Genomic DNA, 24,928 nt, shown 5'->3' with positions numbered 1-24,928 from the left:
ATATAATCCTCTGTGTAAGTTCTTGACATTAAATAATTCATCTTTGCCTGGCAAAGAAGAGATTTTTGTACTGAGTTAGGTAGAACTGGAGAATATGGAATCCACAATACATGCCTTTTTCCTGTTAAGGGTTTCAGAGGATAAATCATCAATCCATGAAATAAAAGATGAACTGTCCTACCAAAAAGCAGCCAACTGAATCAGTTGAAGCCTGATTACAATGATAGTTAATAGACACTTTTGGTAGGTCAGAATTGGAGTTCAGCTCTAAAACAATGAAACAGTGTATGTAGGTTTGCATGGCTATATCTTCCTTTAACTTACTGATCCCTAATATGATGTACACATGTAGAGACTTTGGAGATGACTCAAAAAGGCATTTATTAGAATGTGAAGTATCAATCATGTGGTGCTATTTTATCTACACTTACATGCCTTTGTGATTTGGCCTCAAAACATCTAAACTGGAACCGAAAAGAGAATATTTGGGAATATTCTTGAGCAAATAGTAGAAACAGAATGAGTACTCCTGCAGTACTAATTCCCATGCTCGTAAAGCAGTCTTTATACATTACAGCCATAAATATGAGACACAGGTAAGGATGTTAAGGTCTTCATTTAAACACAAGGGGGCCCATTACACTGTCAGTCAGAAAGCCTCTGACTGCTAGTCAGATGCTTTCTGACTGCGGTCAGAGGCTTTCCGACCGACGCAGTATGTTTGCGGCCCGACCACCTGATCACAATGTCTGCGGTCGGAACGTAAACCTGCCGTCATTCTGACATCGTTCTGAACGGCTTTCGGGGGCCTTTCTGTCAGTCAGAACTGCATCGTAATCCCCTATGGATGGTGTTTCCGCCATCGGGATTATGATGTTGGTTTCCGAAAGCCTTTCCGTGCTGGGGATATCGACACAGAAAGGCTGTCGGACAGTGACCTTGCCTCCATGCCCTATGGTCGTTCGCCGAGGGGTGGACCCAGGGTACCCTTCTGTAATATCCTGCACTGTGTGGCAGGCACCATGGGTTCCCTACCACAGGGTTTTACACATACCATTTCTCTATAGGAGCATGTATTACGGTCCGTATACATCCGTAACACAAGCTCCCATAGAGAAAAGTGAGTATGCGAGCAAGCATTATTCGATCGCATTGTAATTAACCCTGGGCGTAGCTCACAGAGTTTCGCTTCGTGGAATTCAGCGAAGTTACTGGAAAACTCTGTCAAATTCCTCGAAGTTCCGTGAATGCAGAGTAACTTTTAAAACTCATTTTACACTTTGTTTACCAATTAAAATATTGAGTAGTACCGCCGTTCTAGTCCAAAAGATGGTAGCAACACTTCAAGCTGTGACGCTTTCTACTTATGCAGTGCACTCTGTGATGATTTTGGTGCGAATATTCTGACTTTAGAAGTTTAGAGATGTTTGTAGGCTGCTTATTTTCAGTGCAGGTAACAACAGCGAAAGGGATCAACTATCTACATTTTTGAGGTAACATTGAAAACACTAAAACAGAAAGAAAGAACAGGGTGATGAGGAGGGAGGGAAGAGAAAGAAGAGTGAGGCTGGGAAGAAAAGTGAGTGAACAGCTCACTTACCTTCTTTTCCAGTGCTTGGTTCGGCAATAGCATCTGGTGATGTCTACATAGAGCATTCCTTGGTACTGAGGCCCAAGACTGAGGGCAAAGTGTCCCTCACAGCTCACTCACCTTCCCCACCGGTGCTTGGCCCAGTCAGTACAGTAGCTGGTGATGTCCACAGATGTGTAGACCCTCAGAAGCCTGCACAGACCATTCCTTAGCTCAGAGGTCTGGAGGAGTGTGAGCCCACTCTGGTGAGTGCAGCTCACAGTCACAGGGCTCAACCCTCCTGAGAACTCCTTGTGGCATGGGGGTCTCAGTTGTCCCTTGCCTACCTCCTAGCTCTGGACTCTCAAGTCCCAACCGTGATTTTCTCTCAGACTCCCAAATCTTACCTACCCTTTGAACCAGCAAACTCGCTCTCTCCTACCTGGACTCACTCTCCGGACCATGACTTTCTCCTCCAAACCTGACTCTCTCCCAACCCCTGGCAGTGGCCTCCTTCAGGCCCTGTTGGCAACCACCATCTCTTACCTGCCTGCAGCTGCTCTCCCAAAAAATGAAATACCGTTGATGACAGGGGTTGATAATAAGGTAGCACAACTGAGCGCAACAACAATAGCAGTGCGAGTGTGACTTCCATTGCGAATGCGACTCCAGACTCCAGTCCAAAACTGAAAAAAAAACTGCTGCTTATCACACTGGAGCATTTGCAGTCACACCTGTAGAAAATTGCCTGAATGTTCCTGCTCTTCTAATGAGTGAATGGATGTCCTTCCGGTGGACCAGCCAGTCCTCTGAAGAGCCTGTCTTCCATGGCACGTCATGCACTCCAATCCACTAATGCACGTATAGGTAACATCTCCATCTGGTGCCTGTCTCCACAGCTGCCTCATTTCTCTCTCGAACTGTAGTGTAGTTCCTAGTTTCCCACTAGGCCCTGCGCATTGGAATAACATAAACAGTAGTATCGACGTAGAAGTGCAGATCTTCCAGGCCTCCACTGACTATGCTAAACTTAATTGGGTGTGTTACCAACTAGCTCAGAGGTCACTGGAAACTTTCTTCTCTGCATAGGAAGTGATCAGCTTCCCTGGCACAGACAAGAAGGGATTCAGCTTTCCAACAACCGTGCAACATGACAACTTTGCTCCTCAGATCAAGAGTCAATCTCTAGGGTCGTGTGAAACAATAGACAGGTATTTCACTCAGTCAGATTAGTGCAGATTACTTTCACAATATGTAGAGAATAGAGAGACGGGCGTTTGTCAATAAAGGGTTAACATTTATTGAACAGTCTTTCTTCTCGTACAAGAGAAATGTATTGCCACAATTGCAAGACTTGTTATTATAAAAAGTACGTACAGTAAGATAAGTATTGCGAAATAATACTGTAAAAGCATTGATATGGTTTCTTAGCCATACAATGGTTTAAAAGTAATAAAACATATATACAGTCATATATACATTAGGCTAAAATACTCAACTGGTGCTTCTAACTAAGCCTACCCCAGTGTGCCTGACCTAAGCCTAAGACGTGGAAGGGGAGTAAGTAAGTAGCTCTAAGTTAAGTTGGTTTTGCCAAGGTTTGCTTCAAGAATTCTCTTCCAAGGGTTTAGTCAGCACCATACCTCTGAATAGAATGATGGAGGTCTGGTATCTCCTTCAGGGGAAACTCGGTATCCCAGTCACCCGCGAGGGCAGACTAGAAACGCTGGAGCTGGATTTCTCAGCAGAAGAAAGGCAGCGTCTCTCTTCAGCTCGTCGAGGAGGAGGAGGGGGGACAGCGTCCGCGGGCAGCTTGGCATCTGCTGGGCTCTTCGCAGAGGGACGGCTGTTCAGCTCCTAAGCCCACCACACCATCGTTCGCGCTTTAGCAGCGATAATGGTATCAGTAGCTTCACCAACAAAGGGACAGTAGCAGCATCAGCGTACTGCATACAGCATACAACAGCAATGGGACACCAGCTGCAGCAACAGGCTATTGCTTAAGGCAACGTTGGTAATATTTATACCTGACAGGTGCCTGGTTTGACGCAAGTTTGCTGGACATAAGACGTCAATTAAAGATGTCACTAGGAAGTGATAGCTATCAGTTGCTCATTAGAGTTCCATTACTAATCAAAACACAGCAAGCGGGGATTTCCAGGTTTGCTGAGTTTTTATCTTGTTGAGGAACTCGGAGTGTTAATCTAGGAATATCAGATAGTGACTTCTGCTCTGTCATTGCACTAATTGGTTGCAAAGGAAGTGGCAGAGAACTATTCTGGAATGTGGCTCTGTTCGTGTGAGGCCAGAGATGACTTTCTGAATATCGCACTTGAACGGTTATGCCAATATAGGGAATAAATGGATTTATAGCCGAATAGGGGCATAAGGTCACAGTATCGATCAGGAACCTAGATAAACACGCAACACCTCCGTCGAGGAGACCTTCCTCTGGACTGGAAAACTTTTTCCTTGGGAGTGGATTGTTTATTTCCATCCCAGCTCTTTTTAGGAGTGTTTGAATTATTTTTAATAAATAATTTTTCAGGATTTTCGAGCAGTTGGGGCTTTACCGGTTTCCCGCCCAAGCTGTCTCTACCTAATTCTTCATAGCATTTCTCTATGATTTTGGCAAGCTCAACTGGATCTTTTATATCTGTTTCCTTCAACTTCTGGCGGATCGCCACAGATGCTGCTTCTCCTTTTATGTTGGCTAACAATATAGCCGAGACCTGCTTGAAGTCTTTCAGTAATTTCATACCTAGATTTAAAGCGGGCTCTGGACCGTATTCATTTTGAATCTGTTTTAGCACTTCTGGTATTACCGCCATAGACGGAACACTGTGTGTTTTTGTGTAAATGGAAGCAAAGACTGTACCCCAAGTGTCGCAGTCCTCCACGTGTGGTGCGATTCCCATAGGAAGGCAGATTGTCAAGATTCTGTGTTTCTCTATAGGGGTAGTATCAGGAAATACTGCCTCTATTTGAGTGATTTTCTGTGCTAACCAGAAAGGAATTTGTTCCCGTTTTACGGGTGTTTTACCAAGACATGACTGTATGTTCTGTGGTGTAATTTTATTAGTGTTCCCCTGATGAGGGGTCAGCTGTGGTACATTAACAGCTGGCTGGACTGTTGCAGTCCACATTACATATTGGACTAATTGCCTATGTATTTTTATTAGTGTTTTTAGCTGTACTAACAGCTCTTCTTTAGACATTTTTACAATGTCAGGATGTGGTGTGTAGCTGGCTAGAACCGGCCACGTTGCTCCTGGTCTACCTAGTGGACCGAGCCTGGTAATGTGATCATTATGTTTTAGGGCGCCATTAAACCAGAGCAGGTGCTCTTGGAATTTAAGTGGAATTTCAATCTCCTCGAAAGGAGCGTACTCTTCCGGAGGTTCCTCGATTTTGTAATAGTGAAACTCTTTTGTTGTAGCGTTTGCCGCTGAAAAGTTTATCCATGAATAGAATACCTCTGTCTGCCGATATTCGTGAGCCTCTATCACGAAAATTACTGTACCACCTTGTGGTGTCAGTCCGTTTTCTATAAGTTTTAAAGTTATAGACTTTCTTAAGTGGACCGGGATGACAATTGTATCCGGGTCTGTGTGTTCGGGACCCTGCTGAGTCGCATCTGCTGCGGCCCCAGTGGTTCCGTTTTCTCCTGGCATTGTATAAATGCAGGTTTTGCAGAGTAGGTCTCCAAGGAGACAAAGATTAGGTGCACAATATTTTGGAACACTGTATCCTTCAACGTTGAATAAACCAGAGCTTTACATAGGAATCTCTTCCTACTAAGGTCGGGCGGATTTTAACCTTTCACCCACTCCAGACATCTATTGGAGTATTTACAGGAGAAAGGGGTCTGTGTGAAATATGCGCGACTGAGTTACTCTAACGTCTTGCGTTAGTTTATCGCCTTACCAAACGTTGGGCGCCATGTAGTGTAGTTCCTAGTTTCCCACTAGGCCCTGCGCATTGGAATAACATAAACAGTAGTATCGACGTAGAAGTGCGGATCTTCCAGGCCTCCACTGACTATGCTAAACTTAATTGGGTGTGTTATCAACTAGCTCAGAGGTCACTGGAAACTTTCTTCTCTGCATAGGAAGTGATCAGCTTCCCTGGCACAGACAAGAAGGGATTCAGCTTTCCAACAACCGTGCAACATGACAACTTTGCTCCTCAGATCAAGAGTCAATCTCTAGGGTCGTGTGAAACAATAGACAGGTATTTCACTCAGTCAGATTAGTGCAGATTACTTTCACAATATGTAGAGAATAGAGATACGGGCGTTTGTCAATAAAGGGTTAACATTTATTGAACAGTCTTTCTTCTCGTACAAGAGAAATGTATTGCCACAATTGCAAGACTTGTTATTATAAAAAGTACATACAGTAAGATAAGTATTGCGAAATAATACTGTAAAAGCATTGATATGGTTTCTTAGCCATACAATGGTTTAAAAGTAATAAAACATATATACAGTCATATATACATTAGGCTAAAATACTCAACTGGTGCTTCTAACAAAGCCTACCCCAGTGTGCCTGACCTAAGCCTAACACGTGGAAGGGGAGTAAGTAAGTAGCTCTAAGTTAAGTTGGTTTTGCCAAGGTTTGCTTCAAGAATTCTCCTCGAAGGGTTTAGTCAACACCATACCTCTGAATAGAATGATGGAGGTCTGGTATCTCCTTCAGGGGAAACTCGGTATCCCAGTCACCCGCGAGGGCAGACTAGAAACGCTGGAGCTGGATTTCTCAGCAGAAGAAAGGCAGCGTCTCTCTTCAGCGCGTCGAGGAGGAGGAGGGGGGACAGCGTCCGCGGGCAGCTTGGCATCTGCTGGGCTCTTCGCAGAGGGACGGCTGTTCAGCCCTTAAGCTCACCACACCATCGTTCGCGCTTTAGCAGCGATAATGGTATCAGTAGCTTCACCAACAAAGGGACAGCAGCAGCATCAGCGTACTGCATACAGCATACAACAGCAATGGGACACCAGCTGCAGCAACAGGCTATTGCTTAAGGCAACGTTGGTAATATTTATACCTGACAGGTGCCTGGTTTGACGCAAGTTTGCTGGACATAAGACGTCAATTAAAGATGTCACTAGGAAGTGATAGCTATCAGTTGCTCATTAGAGTTCCATTACTAATCAAAACACAGCAAGCGGGGATTTCCAGGTTTGCTGAGTTTTTATCTTGTTGAAGAACTCGGAGTGTTAATCTAGGAATATCAGATAGTGACTTCTGCTCTGTCATTGCACTAATTGGTTGAAAAGGAAGTGGCAGAGAACTATTCTGGAATGTGGCTCTGTTCGTGTGAGGCCAGAGATGACTTTCTGAATATCGCACTTGAACGGTTATGCCAATATAGGGAATACATGGATTTATAGCCGAATAGGGGCATAAGGTCACAGTATCGATCAGGAACCTAGATAAACACGCAACAGAACCTCAAGTGCCATGAATGTACTGCCCACAAACAAGTATTTACTTCCTCCCAGCACATTACACAAGACACATTTGACAGGCTGAGTGGTAACAGTTTGAATTCATTCAGTGCAAAGTATTTAAAGGAGGTGGCACGGGGTGGGCAGTATTGAAAGGGTTTTGCTGTCTGCAAACTGTTAGCCACCTCTCTGGTTGCCATGGCGACAGGGCATTTGCATACTTCAGTAGCGAGAAGGGGAAAGCCATGCCATGCGGCTGGCACAGCTCACATCTGTTCTATAGAAATGCACATTGAGAGTTAGAGTGAGCGTGTGTCTGTAAACTCTGCTCCGCCGGCGGTTCGGCTGAGTTTTTTCTACTGAACTTTACGCTCTAAGTGAACTGCAAAGTGCCAAAAACTCTGTGAACTCTGCCGGCACTGCAGATTTCACAGCCCACCCTTAATCATAATCAGGCATTCGGAACCACTGACCAGAGTTCGGTTGGTCACAAGAAGGTCACCGAGAAGGTGTCGGTTGGAGGCAACTCCGACAGACATAGTAACTGGTACCTAAATGTGTCTGAATTTTAAGAAAAGAGAATATTTTTGATCAATTTTGGAATCCTCTCCTCAGTAAAGATTTATTTTTGTAGTCCAAAAGTGATCTAATTTCATGGGATCAGGGTCCCAATACTTATACCCAGAAATCCGTTTTTCTCTGAGGGGAGAGGGGCCTTTGCCCAGTCCAAAACTGTTCTGAAGCACTCTGTTTACCAGACTTCTCCTTTCCTTTCACAGTGCAGGGCATGCACATCAGACTCCCCACAGGAGGTGGACCAATATTGATAATGGGGTAACCCAAAAAGTCAGAACGGACCTGGGTACAGTACGGGAATAACAAGTGGTCCGTGACCAATTTTAGTATGAAACAAATTCAATTGTATACATTCTGTGTTGTGCAAAGTATTACAACACTAATAATTAATATGCCAACGTATTACGACATCCATGTATTCATTCGTCATTCATGAATACATGTGTAGAAAAGCCACACAATAAAACAGAGAAAGCACCAGCCATAAATGGATAGTGTTAAACAACAGTTTTATTTGAATTGTCAGCAGAGTTATTACTTTTTAATCAGTAAAGGTTGCAAAAACAGGAAAAAAGGAATAGGGAAGTGATGGAGAGGGGTGGTGACAGAGGGTAAATACCAAGAACTTTCAGAATACACAATTTTACAAAATTCAAAGTTGCTGGTAAATTAATGCCAGACCAGGTAGACCTGTCCAATGGAACAATTTCATTTACATGTAATCTGTAAATATGCACATGTGCAAATAATGCATCTTCAATGGAATGTCGGGGTAGAGGAAGGTGCAGGTCACAGTAAGTGGAGAGGGTCGACGTTGCAACGCGACTGATGCAATGAGGGGGAGTGATACCTCAGCTGCGAGTCTTCTTCAGGGCAAGGGATGGCAACCTTAGCCTGGTGCCACCCCTGGCTACACAGGTAAGTCTTCTTCAAGTGGTCCAAAGGTTTAATGTCACCAAAGGTCCAAAGTGGAGGTGTGGCTCAATGATTAGAGCGGCAGACCCTGATGGTGAGGTCTAGCCTGGGGCCAGGGTTCAATTCCCCGCCTCGGCGGGTCTAGGGCTCAAAATTCCAAGGACCTGATCATTCTCGCCTCAGTGCCTATTCCAATCATGGAGTCCAACTCTGGGCAATAGCTTGCTTAATCTCCACAACGGCTCCCACAACGCTAAGGATGCCTGGCCTCCACCTTGGGGGTGCCCAGGAGTGGACGCCTCACAGGGAAAGCCAGGATGGGTTCCACAGCGGTATTCGTACAAGCGCCTTGAGAACCTTGCGGGTGAGTAGTGCGCTATACAAGTATCAATTTTACAATATTCAAAGTAATGAAGAGTGCTCCTGCACCAATTTACGCACATCCAAACATGATGTCAAGGAGTTCCTTATAAGAATCCAGAATAGACCGAGGTTCTGGCGGACTGCGGGCATAATGTCTTGCTCCGACACACAGAAACCAGACATAGGAATACCCATCCTAGTAGAGGCAGGTTTGAATGGTTAGACAAGCAAATACCTACTTTCTAAAAGTGGTATTTGCAAACACAGAATATTAAAATAAACTTTACTAAAAGATGTATTTCATTTCCCTGAGTTCAGGCATACTAAACTCGAATTTCTACCATTTTTTTTAGCCTGTTAGGATTATAAACTGTAACAATTCTAACAGCCCATTCTGGCCTATGGAGAACAGAGCGCCTTGCCATAGTGAAAAAAGAAAATGGCTGTAATTCACTATTAGGACATGCCACACACACCAGGGCATGTCCTACCTTATACTTACAATGCACCCTGCCCTTAGGCCTACCATAGGGGTGACTCATATGAATAAAAGGGAAGGTTTAGGGACTGGCAAGGGGGTGCACTTGCCCAGTCAGCATGACAGTATCAGACTGCATGCAGGCTCTGCAATGGCAGACACTATACACATTTTACAAGGCTGCTTCTGTGGGTGGCACAACCAGTGCGGCAGGCCCACCAGCAGCATTTGGTTTACATGCCCTGGCACACTCAGTGCACTAGACTAGGGTCTGACAAGTAAACCAAAATAGCCAAACATGGAATCACTAATCCATACATCAATTTACAATAGGGAACACTTGCACTGTGGCACTGAATAGCAGTGGCACAGTGCCCAAAGCATCTAACACCAGCAAAAACATATGAGGCAACAGCAAAAATGGAAGGGAGACCCACGCCAATGGTGCCAGGTCTAACACATGTCCCCTACAGCTGAAAAGTGGGGAGTACTACCTTAACTCCTGGGAGTTCTCTTCACTAAGGCGGAAAAATCTGGACAGACCATCAGCGTTGGTGTGTTCTGTACCAGGGCGGTGTTCCACCGTAAAGTCCATGCCATGTAGGGAGATGGACCACCTCAACAACTTTGGGTACTCACCCCTCATTTGCATCAACCATCTGAGGGGCCTGTGGTCTGTTTGAACCCGGAAGTGAGTCCCAAACAGGTATGGTCTCAGCTTTTTCAGTGCCCAGACCACAGCAAATGCCTCACGCTCAATAGCACTCCACCTCTGTTCCCGTGGAAGTAACCTTCTACTGATAAAGGCTACAGGTTGATCTAGGCCCTCCTCATTCATCTGTGAAAAAACAGCCCCCACGCCATGCTCTGAAGCGTCTGTCTGGACAATGAACTCTCTTGAGAAGTTGGGTGCCAGGAGCACGGGCGCCGTGCACATGGCAGCTTTCAGGGCCTCAAAGGCTTTCTGAAAGGTGTCAGTCCAAATGACTATATTGGTGCTGCCTGGAAGTCAGCTCTGTCAAGGGTGCAACAATGTTGCCATATCCCTTGACAAACCTCCTGTAATACCCTGTGAGACCAAAAAAGTCTCTCACCTCTGTCTGGGTTTTGGGTGGCTCCCAAGCCAGGATGGTTTCAATCTTGGGTTGTAGGGGCGCCACCTGGCCGCTTCCAACTTGGTGTCCCAAGTACACCACATAACCCCGCCCTATATGGCACTTACTCGCCTTGATCGTGAGGCCTGCTCTCCGTAGTGCCAACACTTCCCAAAGGTGGCGTAGATGTTCTTCCCAAGTGACACTGAACACTGCGATGCCATCCAGGTAGGTGGCACTGAACTCATCCAGTCCAACCAACAACTGGTTGACCAACCTCTGAAAGGTGGCAGGGACATTCTTCATCCCAAAAGGCATAACCCGGAACTGGAAATGCCCATCTGGTGTGGAGAATGCTGACCTCTCCTTTGCCCCATCAGTCAAGGCGATCTGCCAGTACCCAGACGTCAAATCAAACATGCTGAGGTACCGTGCGCCCCTAATCGATCAATGAGCTTATCAGCTTTGGGGATGGGGTGTTCTTCAGTCTTCGTGACTGAATTGAGCCCTCTGTAGTCCACACAGACCCAGAGTTCCGGTGTGGCACCCGGCGCTGCAGCCTTCGGGACCAAGACCACTGGGCTGGCCCAAGGACTGCTAGATGACTCAATCACCCCAAGTGCAAGCATCTTTGAGACCTCCTCTTTAATGCAAGCCCTTACCCTGTCACCTGTAAGACTTGTGCTTCGCAGGTAAGCTGTCTCCTGTGTCCACATCATGGATGCACCAATCTGTGACACCAGGAACCAGGGAAAACAGACCAGAAAACTGTCCCAGCAACTGGCAGCAGTCATTCTGTTGCTCAGGGGTCAGGGTGGAAGAGAGGTTAACACCATCCATAGACCCATCTTGCTCTGAGGCTGACAGGAGGTCAGGAAGAGGCTCAGTCTCCCCCTCCACCCCATCATCTGTTGCCAAGAGCATGCCCACTTCAGACCTCTCTAAGTGGGCTTAAGGTGGTTGACATGTAGGACCCTCAAGGGGTTCCTAGGAGACCGCAAGTCCACCAAGTAGGTAACAGGACTCTTGCACTCCACAACCTCAAAAGGTCCGGTCCACTTATCTTGGAGCACACAGGGTTCCACTGGGGCCATGACCCACACCTTCTGTCCAGGCTAAGGCTCTTCCAGAGTGGCACTCTGGTCATACCAGCGGTTCATCTCCTCCTGGCTGGCCTCCAGGTTCGCCTAAGCGAGTTCACTGAACCGCCGGGTCTGGTTCCTGTAGGCCAGTATGTATCTATATACATCCTGGGGAAGTTTCCTAGGAGATTGCTCCCAGCCTTCTTTAACCAGACTCAGAGGTCTTCTGACTGGGTGTCCATAGAGAAGCTCAAAGGGACTGAACCCTAGAGATTTCTGTGGCACCTCCCCGTATGCAAACAACAGGCATGGTAAGAGGACGTCCCACTAATGCCTCATGGGTTCCTCAAGAACCATAATCATGCCCTTCAGGGTCCGGTTGAACCTATCAACCAGCCCATTTCCTTGGCGGTGGTAAAGAGTGGTGAACTTGTAAGTTACACCGCACTCCTGCCACAGGGACTTCATATACTTCAAAAGGAAGTTGGTCTCCGGGTCAGACACTACCTCGCGAGGGAATCCCACTCGGGAGAAAATTCCCATCAGTGCTCGTCCCTCCACGGGGGCTGTCAATGTCCTCATAGGTATGGCTTCTGGGTACCGGGTGGCATGGTCCACCAAGACCAGGATGAACCTGTTGCCCATGGCTGTCTTGGGGTCCAGTGGCCCCACAGTGTCAATTCCCACCCACTCAAAGGGGGTACTGACCACAGGGTATGGCTGGAGAGGAGACTTGTGCTTCTTCCCACTCTTTCCACTTGCCTGGCAAGTCTGACAAGTCCTTCAATAAGTATCAGAACTGTTGCACATTTGGGGCCAATGAAAGTGGGTGAGGAGCCTCTCAAAGGTCTTGTCCTACCCCAAATGTCCTGCTAATGGCACATCATGAGCCAGCCCCAGTAGGAAGGCTCTGAATTTCTTGGGTACTACCAGCACACGGGCTGACCCAGTTTCAGCAACCTTAGGCTCACTATACAGGAGACCATTCTCCCAGTAGAGCCAATGTGATCCTGACTTATCACCTGCTGCCTGGCTTACAGCCTGTTGCCACAAGCCCACAAGAGAAGGGCACTCTCTCTGCTCCTTGCAGAAGTCTTCCCTGGAGAGACCTCCTTCTTGCTGCCAATGAGTCAGCTCAGCTCAGGCAGATCTCCCAGTTCAGCTATCTGTTCCCTGTTAGGCTCCAGGGCATCCCCCTCAGGGTCTACCTCCTCCTGGGCCATGGGAACTTTGGGGGCCGGTTTCCCGTGCCCCTCGCCACTTCTCTCTTCGGCAGGTTCCTGGGCCTTTCTCTCGGGCTCCAGGTCCTCTTGAGAACCCCTACTGGCTGACATTGACCGGGTGGTCACGCACGCCCAGTCAGGCAGTCCAACCATCTTTAAGTGAGTTGTTTTCGCCACCTTTTCCCAAGGGGAGCTCTCCAAATAATTTCCTAGCAAACAGTCAACAGGCATGGCGGGCCTCACAGCTACCTGAAGAGTACCAAAGACACACCCCCACTCAAAGGGAACCTGAGCCATTGGACAATGACTCTCTGTGTTGTCAGCGTTAACAACTCGGCAAAATGCATGAGGGGCAATCTGCACTTGAGACACCAGGTGACACCTGACAGCTGTCACACTGGCTCCTGTGTCTCTAAGAGCCTCTACCTTTAGGGCATTGACTGTCACTTGCTGCCCATATTTCTTAGTGTTCCTGGGTAGCTGAGCTTCTGAGACCGTCTCATAGTCTCCTAAAGAGACAAGGGTCATCTGTGAGGGACCCCACCCACCTTGGACATCAATCTCCTCCCCCAAGGCTACACTATCCATCTGCTGGGGCAGAGCACCAGTGGGTGCCTGTTTATCAAACAGGCGGCACCTGGTATCATTCGCCTTATGACCCAGGTCACCACACTTGTAACATTTCAGGGACCCCTGGGGAACAGGACTACCTGTGGGGCCCCTTGCTTTCTCTCAGGGGGAGGCTGGGAACCTTTCACGTGGTTCCCTTGGGGACTACTTTGGGGCCCTTTGCAGAACTCCTTCTGTTTACCCTTTCCCCCCCCCAATCTTCTGCTGGGGACCCTGCCCACCTTTGGCTGAGTCTCCCATGTGACCCTTGTGGACCCTGGTACTGACCCAGCGCTCCGCCTCCTCAGCAAGCTTCCTAGGGTTAGTTAGCTTGCTATCTATCAGATGCTGGCGCAGCTCTGGAAAACAATTATCAGACAAGTGCTCCCATGCAATCAAATCAAAGAGACCTTGAAAATCTAACCTTGCTGCCCTTTACCCAACCATCCAATGCTCTGCAAAGAAAGTGACATATTCAACCCAAGTACTGTTTTCAAACTTTTTGCATTTCCTGAACCTCAGGTGTCAAACCATATCTAGACATCAATGCATTTTCATGTGGCTGTATGAATTGTGGACTTCAGAAGGCAGGTCTAACAATGTATCCCACCCCTCACTAAGGAACCTTCCCCACAACCCCGCTCCCCAATCTCTCTCAGGGACCCGGTGGGAAGACATGGCTACCTCATAGGCTCTGAACCACTGACCAATATCATCATTTTTGTAAAACTCTTTCACCACATCCTTGGGAATATACACTCTACTCGCTGTATGTACTGACGGTACGCTGCCACCAGAGGGAGTATTTTCTAAACTTTTAGCTTTTAACTCCAACTCCCTCAAAACCTTCTCATGATCAAATTGCATTCTTTTTTCTTCCAGGGCTAACTTCCTGGTTTGAATTTCAAATTCTAACTGCCCACTTAACTTCAGTTTTGTCAGCTCCATTTCATGCCTTCTATTTCTCTCCCTGTCCTTCAACTCCTCTGGGGACAGGCTTCTGTTAGAAGCATTGCTACCTGCAGGAGAAGGTGGTTTCCCTCCTCCGAGGCCCAATGGCCCTTCCTGTTGCACAATGGCATCATCATCCTCCTCATTCACAGGAGTATTCCTTGCTTCTACCCAGGCCATCAGCGCCTTGTAAAATTCTTCCTTCACTTTAAATCCAGAAGTGGAAACATTGAATTTCTTGCAAAAGTAATTCATCTGCTTTACTGTGTAGCATTCCAGCCTCTCTTCTTCCCATTCACACTGAAAGGAGGCTACAGATTCTGCTCTCTCTACTGAATTAGGCATTTTTCAAAAATAGAACTAAAAATCCAAAAAGGAATCTACCAAAAAGTATGTAGTACGATTATGGTCTGCACTCACTAAGTAGTGTTCACCCGTCACTGTACATGAGTCACAAATGCAAATTCGGAATCCTTCCGCTGCCTCCAATGTTAGATTTGGAGGTCTCTAGTTGGCACAGGTAGGTACTTGTGACAAATAGGGACCCTCTCCTCTAGTCAGGGAAAGGGGATTACACACCTAAAATAACCCCTGCTCACCCTCTAGGTTGTGTGGTGCGAGCAGTCAAGGCTTATTTCAGAGGCGTTGTAAGTTAAGCAGTTGTGACCACATACAGTAACCCAGTGACAACACTACAAATGAACACCACACAGGTTTTACATCAAAAGTAAGTAGACTTTATATAGAGTTACCACAAGACCATAAATGACAAAAATACACACTATGATTACTTTAGGATGGTAGATTAAGCTTAGTTCAGTTCAGTTGTTAGATGGGACACTCTGCGTCAATGTACCTTAAGTTGCGTTGCGCTTCCATGACAAGCAATGTCGCAGCGATGGTTAATGCGGCAAAAGTCAGGTGCAAAAAAATAAAGACGTGAAGAACTTCCAGAGGTGGCACGCTTTTCGGGGATGCGAGAAGTTCTCGGTCTAATGCGTGGACTGCAGCGGCGACACCCTTACGATGCAACGGCAACAGCTCCAGCGGCGCCGCTCTTCTCCACGATGCGTGAAGCTTCCGCTCGATGCAACAACTACAGCGGCGACATCCAAGATGCGATGGCAGCAGCTCTGACGGTGACGTGCTTCTCGGGGATACCAGGTGCTCTTGGTCGATGCGGTGCAATGCGATAGTTCCAGCGGCGACAACCACCTTCTCTGGAGTTGCGACAGCAGGCACAGCGACGGCGACACGCTCCGACCTCGTTGTGAAATTCTTCTCCTGATGAGGTGCAGTGCGACCGCTCCAGCGGCGACACCCTCCTTCTTCGGAGTTGCGACGGCAGCAGCAGCGGCGGCGACACGGTTCCTTTTCGTTGCGTCATGCTTCTCTCCGATGCAGTGCAGTGCGACAGCTCCAGCGGCAACACGCTCCTTTCTCCAGAGTTGCGATGGCAGGGACAGCGATGGCGATACGCTTCCCCTCATTGAGTCGTGCTTCCAGCTCCTTGCGACACGCAGTTCCTCAGAAGGTCCAAAACAGCAGCAGGCACTTCCAAAAGAACTCTGGGGAGCTGGGGGTGAAGTCTGTTGTCCCAGAGACTTCAGCAGGAGGCAAGCTCTTTTCCAAGCCCTTGGAGATCCTTCACAAGTTGATAGCAAAGTACACAAAGTTCCTTTCTCCTTCCTTTTGCAGTAAGGCAACCACTGCAGGCCAATCTCCCAAGCAGCACTTCAACTTGGGAATAGTCTCTCCTCAGTTTCTTCAGGTTCCTCTCCTCAGTAAAGGTTTCTTCTTGTAGTCTAAAAGTGATCTAATTTCATGGGATCAGGGTCCCAATACTTATACCCAGAAATCCTTTGTTCTCTAAGGGGAGAGGGGCCTTTGCCCAGTCAAAACCAGTTCTGAAGCACTCTGTTTACCAGACTTCTCCTTTCCTTTCACAGTGCAGGGCATGCACATCAGACGCCCCACAGGAGGTGGAGCCAGCATTGTGGAAGGCAAGTACAGTCCTGGAGCACTTTGTTGACAGGACTCCTTCTTCTTCTTTCAGTGTGCAGGGCAGAGACATCAGCCGCTCCCCAGGGGGTGGAACCAGCATTGTGGAAGGCAGGCACAGCCCTATTCAGAGTTCAGGTGCACTCCTCCCTCCCATCAAGATGCAGATCTCTCTATACACCAATGGGTGACTAAGCATGTCTCCTGGAGTTCCCCAGCCCTGTCACTCACAGAAACCAGACATAGGAATACACATCCTAGCAGAGGCAGGATTGAATGGTTAGACAAGCAAATACCTACTTTCTAAAAGTGGTATTTGCAAAAACAGAATATTAAAATAAACTTTACTAAAATATGTATTTTATTATTCTGAGTTCAGGCATACTAAACTCGAATTTCTACCATGTTCTCTGAGCCTGTTAGGATTATACACTGTAACAATTATAACAGCCCATTCTGGCCTATGGAGAACAGGTAGCCTTGCAATAGTGAAAAACGAAAACGGCTGTAATTCACTATTAGTACATGCCACACACACCAGGGCTTTTCCTACCTTATACTTACAATGCACTCTGCCCTTGGGCCTACCATAGGAATGACTGATATGAAGAAAAGGGAAGGTTTAGGGCCTGGCAAGTTGGTGCACTTGCCCAGTCAGCATGACAGTACCAGACTGCACGCAGGCTCGGCAATGGCAGACCCTAGACACATTTTACAAGGCTGCTTCTGTGGGTGGCACAAACAGTGCTGCAGGCCCACCAGCAGCATTTGGTTTACACGCCCTGGCACACTCAGTGCACTAGACTATGGTCTGACAAGTAAACCAAAATAGCCAAACATGGAATCACTAATCCATCCATCAATTTACAATAGGGAACACTTGCACTGTGGCACTGAATAGCAGTGGCACAGTGCCCAAAGCATCTAACACCAGCAAAAACATATGAGGTGACAGAAAATATGGAAGGGAGACCCACGCCAATGGTGCCAGGTCTAACAACATGCCACAACCATATATGTTTAGGAATGACTCATCATAAGGCTTGTTTGACTAGCCGCCAGACTCTCTCAATCTGACTGGCTGGCCAGAAGATGACATTGAACATTAACATTGCAAGATTGTGAGCACTTTGAAAAAAAAACACAGTAATTCCCTTCAGTCTCCGTTGCCAAGGCACTTTATTCCTCTAAAACTTCTGTGTGTCAGGGTAGAAGAAATGTATGAGGTTCTCTGGATTTAAGGTGTCCACAGGCATTAACTGGATGCAATTCAATTTAGAAATTTGAAAATGTCTTTTGACCACAGAGATCACTCCCAGTTTGTAGGGAAACTAACCACGTCCATATATTTTTAACATCTACATAGACCTCTCTCACATGATTGGCAGATTGGGAGATCATATGTGTATTTTTGTGCCTCTGGAAGAAGCCACATGCTGTTTAAATATTTTTATCAGACTAGGACAAACTCCAACAGTGTCCTGGCTCTGTACTTTTGCACAGAACATTGTGTCTTTGTCCCTCCAAAGGAACCAGAATATATGCAGATTTTTCTTAGGATAAGAACAAATGCAAACAGCATCTGACCCCTTGATGGGGCAAAAAAACGGTGTTTCTGGGCGAAAACATATCCAAGTAGTGTCTAGGTTTTTGCTGGTACACAGCCACATGGCTCCCTTGTTTCACAATGCTTCTGCTGGAAAGAAAAAACTTTCAGAAACAAACAAACATTGTGAAACTAAATCACAAAATGGATGTCCATCCCCTTCTAATTCCTGCCTTCTAATCCAGTGCTCACCTTCTGGATCAATTATTGTGTTGGTGTTGTAGGAAAGGTGGAGGGGTAGTGAGGTTAGTGATATAGTTAGAAACTGGTCTGCACCTCCTGCCCTTTTTCTTACCTCTGTCCCTCCCACCAACAAAAAAAATAAGATCAACCTAGTGGGCATGGCTGTGGGGGGCTGGGTCAGTAATGCTGCCCATAGCCCCGCCCATCAGCCAGCTGACTGGATGGAGCAGGGAGGTACTATCTGATGTGTGTGTGTGATGTTAGTCCTTGGATACATCTAGGATGGCCCATTTGATATGTGTGGGACATCACAGTATGTTAAGGCGGCAATCTGGAAGTTAGCAGCCGACCACCTCATTCTGGAGTTTGCTGATGTCCAGAAAGTATTGTGCACAGGCAAACTCATCCCCTTACCATATGATCTCACAGAGGTTGTCCCCCATTAGGGTGACATAAAAACAGGATGGATGATGCCCCAGGTGCTTCTAAGAATGCATGACGACTACAAACATTCGGAGGGCAGACAAGATGTTAAAAAATATAATTAAACTTCAAAGAGAAAATCTTCAAATAAAAAGGTCTGGATTAGGGTAGAAACAATAAGTTAGAAAATAACATATAACAAAGATAAACTAATAAGACCTATCCGTCAATTTTCTAAGTAATCAGAGTTATGTACAAAATTTATAAAACGTGTTCCACAACCTTGATCAAAACAAACTGAAAAAGATCTGCACAGAGCTGACTACTCACATATATCTAGTATTATTACCGAACAAAAAGTATAATTTAAATCTTAACTTTTCATATTGATACACTTCAGTACTGTAATTTTCATTACAAATCGCATGAGTCAGGCCTACAGACAAAATCCACACATATCCATGAGACTGCAGGCGTATTAAAGGGTAAATCATAATAAATTTAACAAAAACAAATTAAAGACGATTGCTCAATTTCATCAATCAGCTATGCTCTGCTGAATAGGTTCCTATAGTCGCCGAGTCATTTGGTGACTATAATTGAAATAATTGTATAGATAAGTAGTTAACCAGTATTCGGTTTTTCATCCAATATTAGAGAAATACGGAGTCAGAGTCAAATACACTTTATTCGATTATTTTAAAATCATAAAAGTATGCTATACATCCATTTCTGATCACAACAAAAAAGAAAGAAATTATACAATTCTTTAAAAACAGGAATTCATTATGTACAAATCTTCAATGGTGATCAAGATAAGTGTACAAAAATTATATACAACTACATAATTTTTAGAATCACTGTAGATTGTTCAGATTTTTCAAAAGATTTACATAGTTTGTACAATGAATTTACTACCAGTCTATTTACAATTCTATTTACAGTTCTATTTACAATCAATTTACAACCATAACCTGGCAAGGTATGCAGACTTTGAGGAATTCAGAGAACTAAGTCAGATGGTAATAGCCTAGAAACATTTCGGTCAAAATGCCAATTCCCATACTATCAGGCTCGTGGTGGTCGAAGTCTTTTTTGCCTGGACCGAATAGACATTGTCAGGAAATTGGCAACCCCATACATTACTAATTGCGATTCCATAAGCTGCAGGAACAATAAAGCCTGTTTAACTTGCATAAACTCTTGGTCTTTCAATATAGGCTTAATAAACTTCTCCCTGGCACTTTTAAAAAAAGGACAAAAAAACAGAAAATGCAATAAATCCTGATCAGAGAAATCATCACAACTGCAGGGAGCATTCTCGTGGGGCCTACACCACTTATCGTATTCACCCAGCAGAAAGTGAGCTTGATTAAAACGAAATTTCGTAAGGAGCCACCGGTGATATGGTTTATTTACTATCATCAGATATGGTTGGATAGCTAAAGTTGTAATCGTCATATAGTGAGACCTTACATTTGGCTTCATTATTTCACATGACTCTCTTTCTGCTTCCCTTTTCTTTATAAAGTGGGACTTGGCCCAGCTAATGTCTTCTCTTTTTAGACCTTCGGGTTTGGTATATAGATCAGGGCGGCCCAGATATCCTGCTGTTGTTTTGATATGTGTTAGCCACTCGATCTCAGCCACTCTGTCCCGCCCCATACAGTCTCTAATGATCTTATGATTTAGGGTTAAGTTGGAGTTAAGCCATGTTTTAATCCATGACAAGAGTGGGGCCAAGGACAACGTGTCTTCAATATACCCCATCCCCAGTTCCATATGGATTGAAAAAGCAGGGGTAGATTGGGGAAGACCCATAAGGGATCGTAAAAACATGTTCTCCGCTCTTTGGATACGGGACATGTTTTTAAAACCCCATATCGAGGCCCCGTACCTGGCTATAGCCAGGGTTTTAGCTCTATAGATAGACAAGATAGCCTCGGCTGGTTTGCCACCAAGTCGTTTTGCGAAACCCAGAATAGCGGCAGACGATCTTTTTACTGCCGCTGCTTTATTCTGGATTTGTGGTGCCCATGTCCCTTTCTCATCAAACACTACTCCTAGATAGGTGAAAACTTTGACTTTAGAGAGCACGGAGCCATTACAATAGAGGGTTTTGATGTTATTCTTGCGATTGCCCACTGCCATAACATGTGATTTCTCTGTATTAATTACTAAATCCAGATTTTGCATAAAAGCCCCAAATGCATTTAGTAGATGTTGTAAACCATTAGGGGTTCTTGACAACAATACCGTATCATCGGCATATAATAGGACCGGCATCATGGAACCACCCATGCGCGGTACATCAATAGAGGCCGCTTCCAGAGACTCTCCCAATGAGTTAATATAAAGAGAGAAGAGCATGGGGGCCAGGATGCACCCTTGGCGCACCCCCCTTCCAGATTTAAAAAATGCAGTACAATTTCCCTCTTGGGACATATGAATAGTCGCCCTTAGATCACTGTGAAGTTGCTCCAGAAAATTCACGAGTGCTCGATCCAGTCCCTTGTCAAGGAGTATTGTCCACAGATTTGACCTATTAACTAGGTCAAAGGCTGTGGACAAGTCCATGAAAGCCAGATACATCATCCCCCTTGCTGCTACTGTATATTTGCTCAGTGTGAGATGTAAATTTAGGCATTGGTCTTCTGTGCCTCTGGCAGATCGAAAGCCATACTGAGCCTCACACAAAATATCTTTATTAGTGGCCCAAGCTGAGATTCTTTCTAGGATAACCTTACCTAGGATTTTAAATGAAGAATCTAGCAATGATATGGGCCTGTAGCATCTTGGGTCCCCCCTTTGGCCCTTCTTAAATATGGGGATAATGATGGATTGTGCCCATGTAGTTGGGGGTCTTATCTTGTCTATACTGGCTACATTAAAGACATTTGTGAGTACAACTGACCACATGGCCGAGTTTGCTTTAAACATATCGGCAGGTACGCCATCTGGGCCAGGGGCCTTCTGGGCTGCCGTGTCCTCAATTGCCTTCTTTACCTCTTTAATAGTAAAACTTGGTAGAGTGTCTTGTATGTCAATCGGTATTGGGTCTATGGGTCCTAGATTAAGATTACTGCCATAAATCCTTTGGAAGTGATCCAGCCAGTCCTGCTCTGGGATATTTACCTCTAGTGGCGCATTTTCTTTCCCATTAAACAAGGGGGTATTAACAATGGTCCAGAATTTTGCACTATCCCTCAGGGTAGCCTTCTCGTACAAATCATCCCAAGCCTGTCTTTTTATTTCTTTCTTTCTCCTTAGAATATCCAAGTTATACTGTTTCCTAAGCCTGGCCACCTCAGATCTATCTCGGGGTACCATTTTCAAAGCTTTATGTAATTCTCAGTGAGATTTGGAGCATTCATTATTAAACCACCCCTCTACCTTTTTCTCCCTGTTTTTCATTTACATTTTAGATCATCCGCTGCCTGGCGGCAGATGGATTCAAAAGACCGGATTATATTCCCCTCAAATTTAAGTGGTTCCCTACAGATGTTAATTTCTTTACCCACTTTTTGATTTAAGGAGTGGAAAAAATCATCTGGGATGACTTTGCTCCATTTCACCTGCCTCCCCTGGTCCCTTGGAATTAAGTCTGCAGAAATTTCTGCTTTAGTATTTTTATTAAATAAAAACAGGTTGTTATCTTCTACTTTCAACACAACCGGATTATGATCACTAAATGTAGAGAAATATTAAAGAAAGAAAAACTTCACAAAAAAAAGTTCTTGTTGGAGCGCACTTGCAGAGTGCGAATTTGAAGAAAGCATTGGAGAGGACTTTCGTTCCTCTTCATTCAGAGGAAATGAGAAATCTATGGAGAATACTGAGGAATTGTGCAGCCCTATTTGGGGGCCACATTTTGCACGGATGCTATTTTGCGAATTATTAATATCCTTTATTTATTATTTTATAGATTTACAGATGATTACATTGATTATTCTTCAATTGAGCTTCCTACTTTGGCCATGAATGAAGCACCCTGACTGAAACTGAAACTCCTAGGGGCAACTGCATTTCCACAAGAATTGGAACTCATTAAAGTCCCTCTTTTTCCCTGCTGTGCCTAAAGCATCACATATTGGCTAAAACTCTTCACTCGTACTTGCTATGTTGCTGTTTTGTTCACGTATTCTTCCAAATCTCTCACATACACAGATCTGGGTATGATTTTGCATTTAAAAAAATAGTGAAATAATATGTGATAAATTATTCCAATCATAAGCCTTAAATGATAGCAACCGTAAAAATGTGAATTTTTGATTATTCTTTTTATAACTTGACGTGGCTTCCATGCTACTTTCTTTATAGCAAAGCCTGTTCGAAATGCATTTGAAATTGCTGAGTCGAGTGAAAAGAAACCCGTGCGCCACAAGGAGTCCAAACCCTGTCCCCCCTCCATCTGTCTTTTGTTCTTCAGCCTCACTGATGTTCAACAGTTCACTGGAGCAGAAACTTAAGTTCAGCTACCCACATTTGAGGCAGAGACTATCCTGGCAGTGGCATGTAATGTATCAGTATCTTCTATTTCCATTCCCGGGAGCGTTCTGAGAACCGCTAATGCTTTAGGTAAAGAAAATATCCCATTATGTTTAAGCGCACGTTAGGTGTATAGCAGTCAGCCGTGGTGGGTCCATTAATATCATGTAATTTAATGATGCTACCCTTGCTATCAGCACAGCGTGCAGGCCTGGGCCATGCACACCTTGCAGGCCATCCTCTTCAATTGCACATTTAAAATGAAATGACAAACAAGGCCCTCTGTAAGGAATATCTGGTTGGTTGATTCTTATCTATTATTAGACTATGCAGTTTCCACTTCGATACTTCCTAAATGTCTCAGTATAACCCATTGCTGTTTAGTGAAATTCTTACAAGACATTCGATTTCTTGGTTTTGTTTCTATACGACTCATACCAGTCAATTTCCTCTTCTTATATGTTTCATCATTGTGCTTACCATTTTCTAGTAATTTCCATGAATGGTGATCACATTGTTATGGGGATTCTGAATCTAATACAAAGAGAAACCTTTGTATATCAATGAGTTACTTTTTAGGTCTTGCCTAGCATTGAAGCGCATGCGCTGCTCGCTTTGCGAGGGATCCAGTATACACTATAGCGTGAAAGCTTTGTGGAAGCTCCGTCCACTCTCCGCCCATCATTTTCACTGGCTTGTGTCTTAAATGCTGCCTTCCGATTGTTTGTAAGCTTGTTAGTCCCTTATCATGATGGACATGTCTTCATTTGTGTCCTCCAATGGCTACTGGCCCCTTTACTGCACAGACTACTCCCCCCCCTGCCCGTTCGTGCCTTGTAACTGCTTGTTTATTCAGTAGCCTGTTTGACCAGGTGTGACATTAAGCCCTCACTTGCCATGAGACTTGCGGTATCAGTAATAATGCTTGCTTCTACGCATTTGTTAATTTGTGTCAGCCTTAAATACTCTAAAATTAAAATAAATTAATTATATTAACTTTTGTGGGCTGAGAGTAAAGCATCAGCACGTTTTGCTACTTGAAGATTGGTGTTCCAAATGTTAGCATGTACGACTGCTAAGCATTTCACCTTCATATTTTATCTGCTGAAAATTAATATTGCATAAAATGTCACCTGTAAATTCCTGGGTCCATTTTTCACTTAAAATATACTAGCATTTGGCCATTGAAAGATGGCGATTATTTTGCCGCGATCTCAGCCAGTTACGTCCTTTGTTATTGATCTGAAACAGCCAATCAGCTTTGCCGCTCGGGAACTTATCATCGAGTCTGAAAGTGTTAAGCTGTATTCCTGAAAGCGTGTATTCTTACCAGCGTTGATTGTAATCCTAATTCCTTCCAGGTAAGCTACCTCTTAAGTTATCTTAATGGCGTGCAGGAGCTGTCTCGAGCCAACGGCCATTTAGTTTCTGATTAAAGATCATGAGTGGATTATATTAGGAGGAGAATATGGAAGGTTTTGAGACAGGGAGCAGCAGAGAGGACGTGTGCTCACGCGTGGGGTAAAGAGTGGTCAAGCCAGCTAAAGGATATGGGAGAGCAACGAGGTTGGCCACTAGGTGATAGCAAAGGGGTCAGTGATTGTGTGTGGTGAAACATTTTCTGAAAAGACCTTTTCACTGGTTGCAAGGGATTGGACATTAAAGATTGCTTGTTTTTAAAGCAGTCGTTTAGTTTCACCAGTGGCAGCCACACAGCTCATATTCCTCCTCTCACAGCACTGTGCTCACTTTGATATTATCAACATGGGCAGCCCTTGCCTTGTTGATAATATGAAAGTGTGCGTAATGCTGCTGCATAAAGTTTACACTGCAGCACAGCACCCGCTTGCATATTATCAACATGGGCGCCACTCTTTAATAAAGCGCAGCACGCTTGTTGATAATATGAAAGCA

This window comes from Lissotriton vulgaris, chromosome 4_1 (genome assembly GCF_964263255.1).
Source record: "Lissotriton vulgaris chromosome 4_1, aLisVul1.2, whole genome shotgun sequence".
In the NCBI taxonomy this organism is placed as follows: Eukaryota; Metazoa; Chordata; class Amphibia; order Caudata; family Salamandridae; genus Lissotriton; species Lissotriton vulgaris.
The sequence above is the reverse complement of the archived record's forward strand: the minus strand, read 5'-3'. Positions refer to the sequence as shown.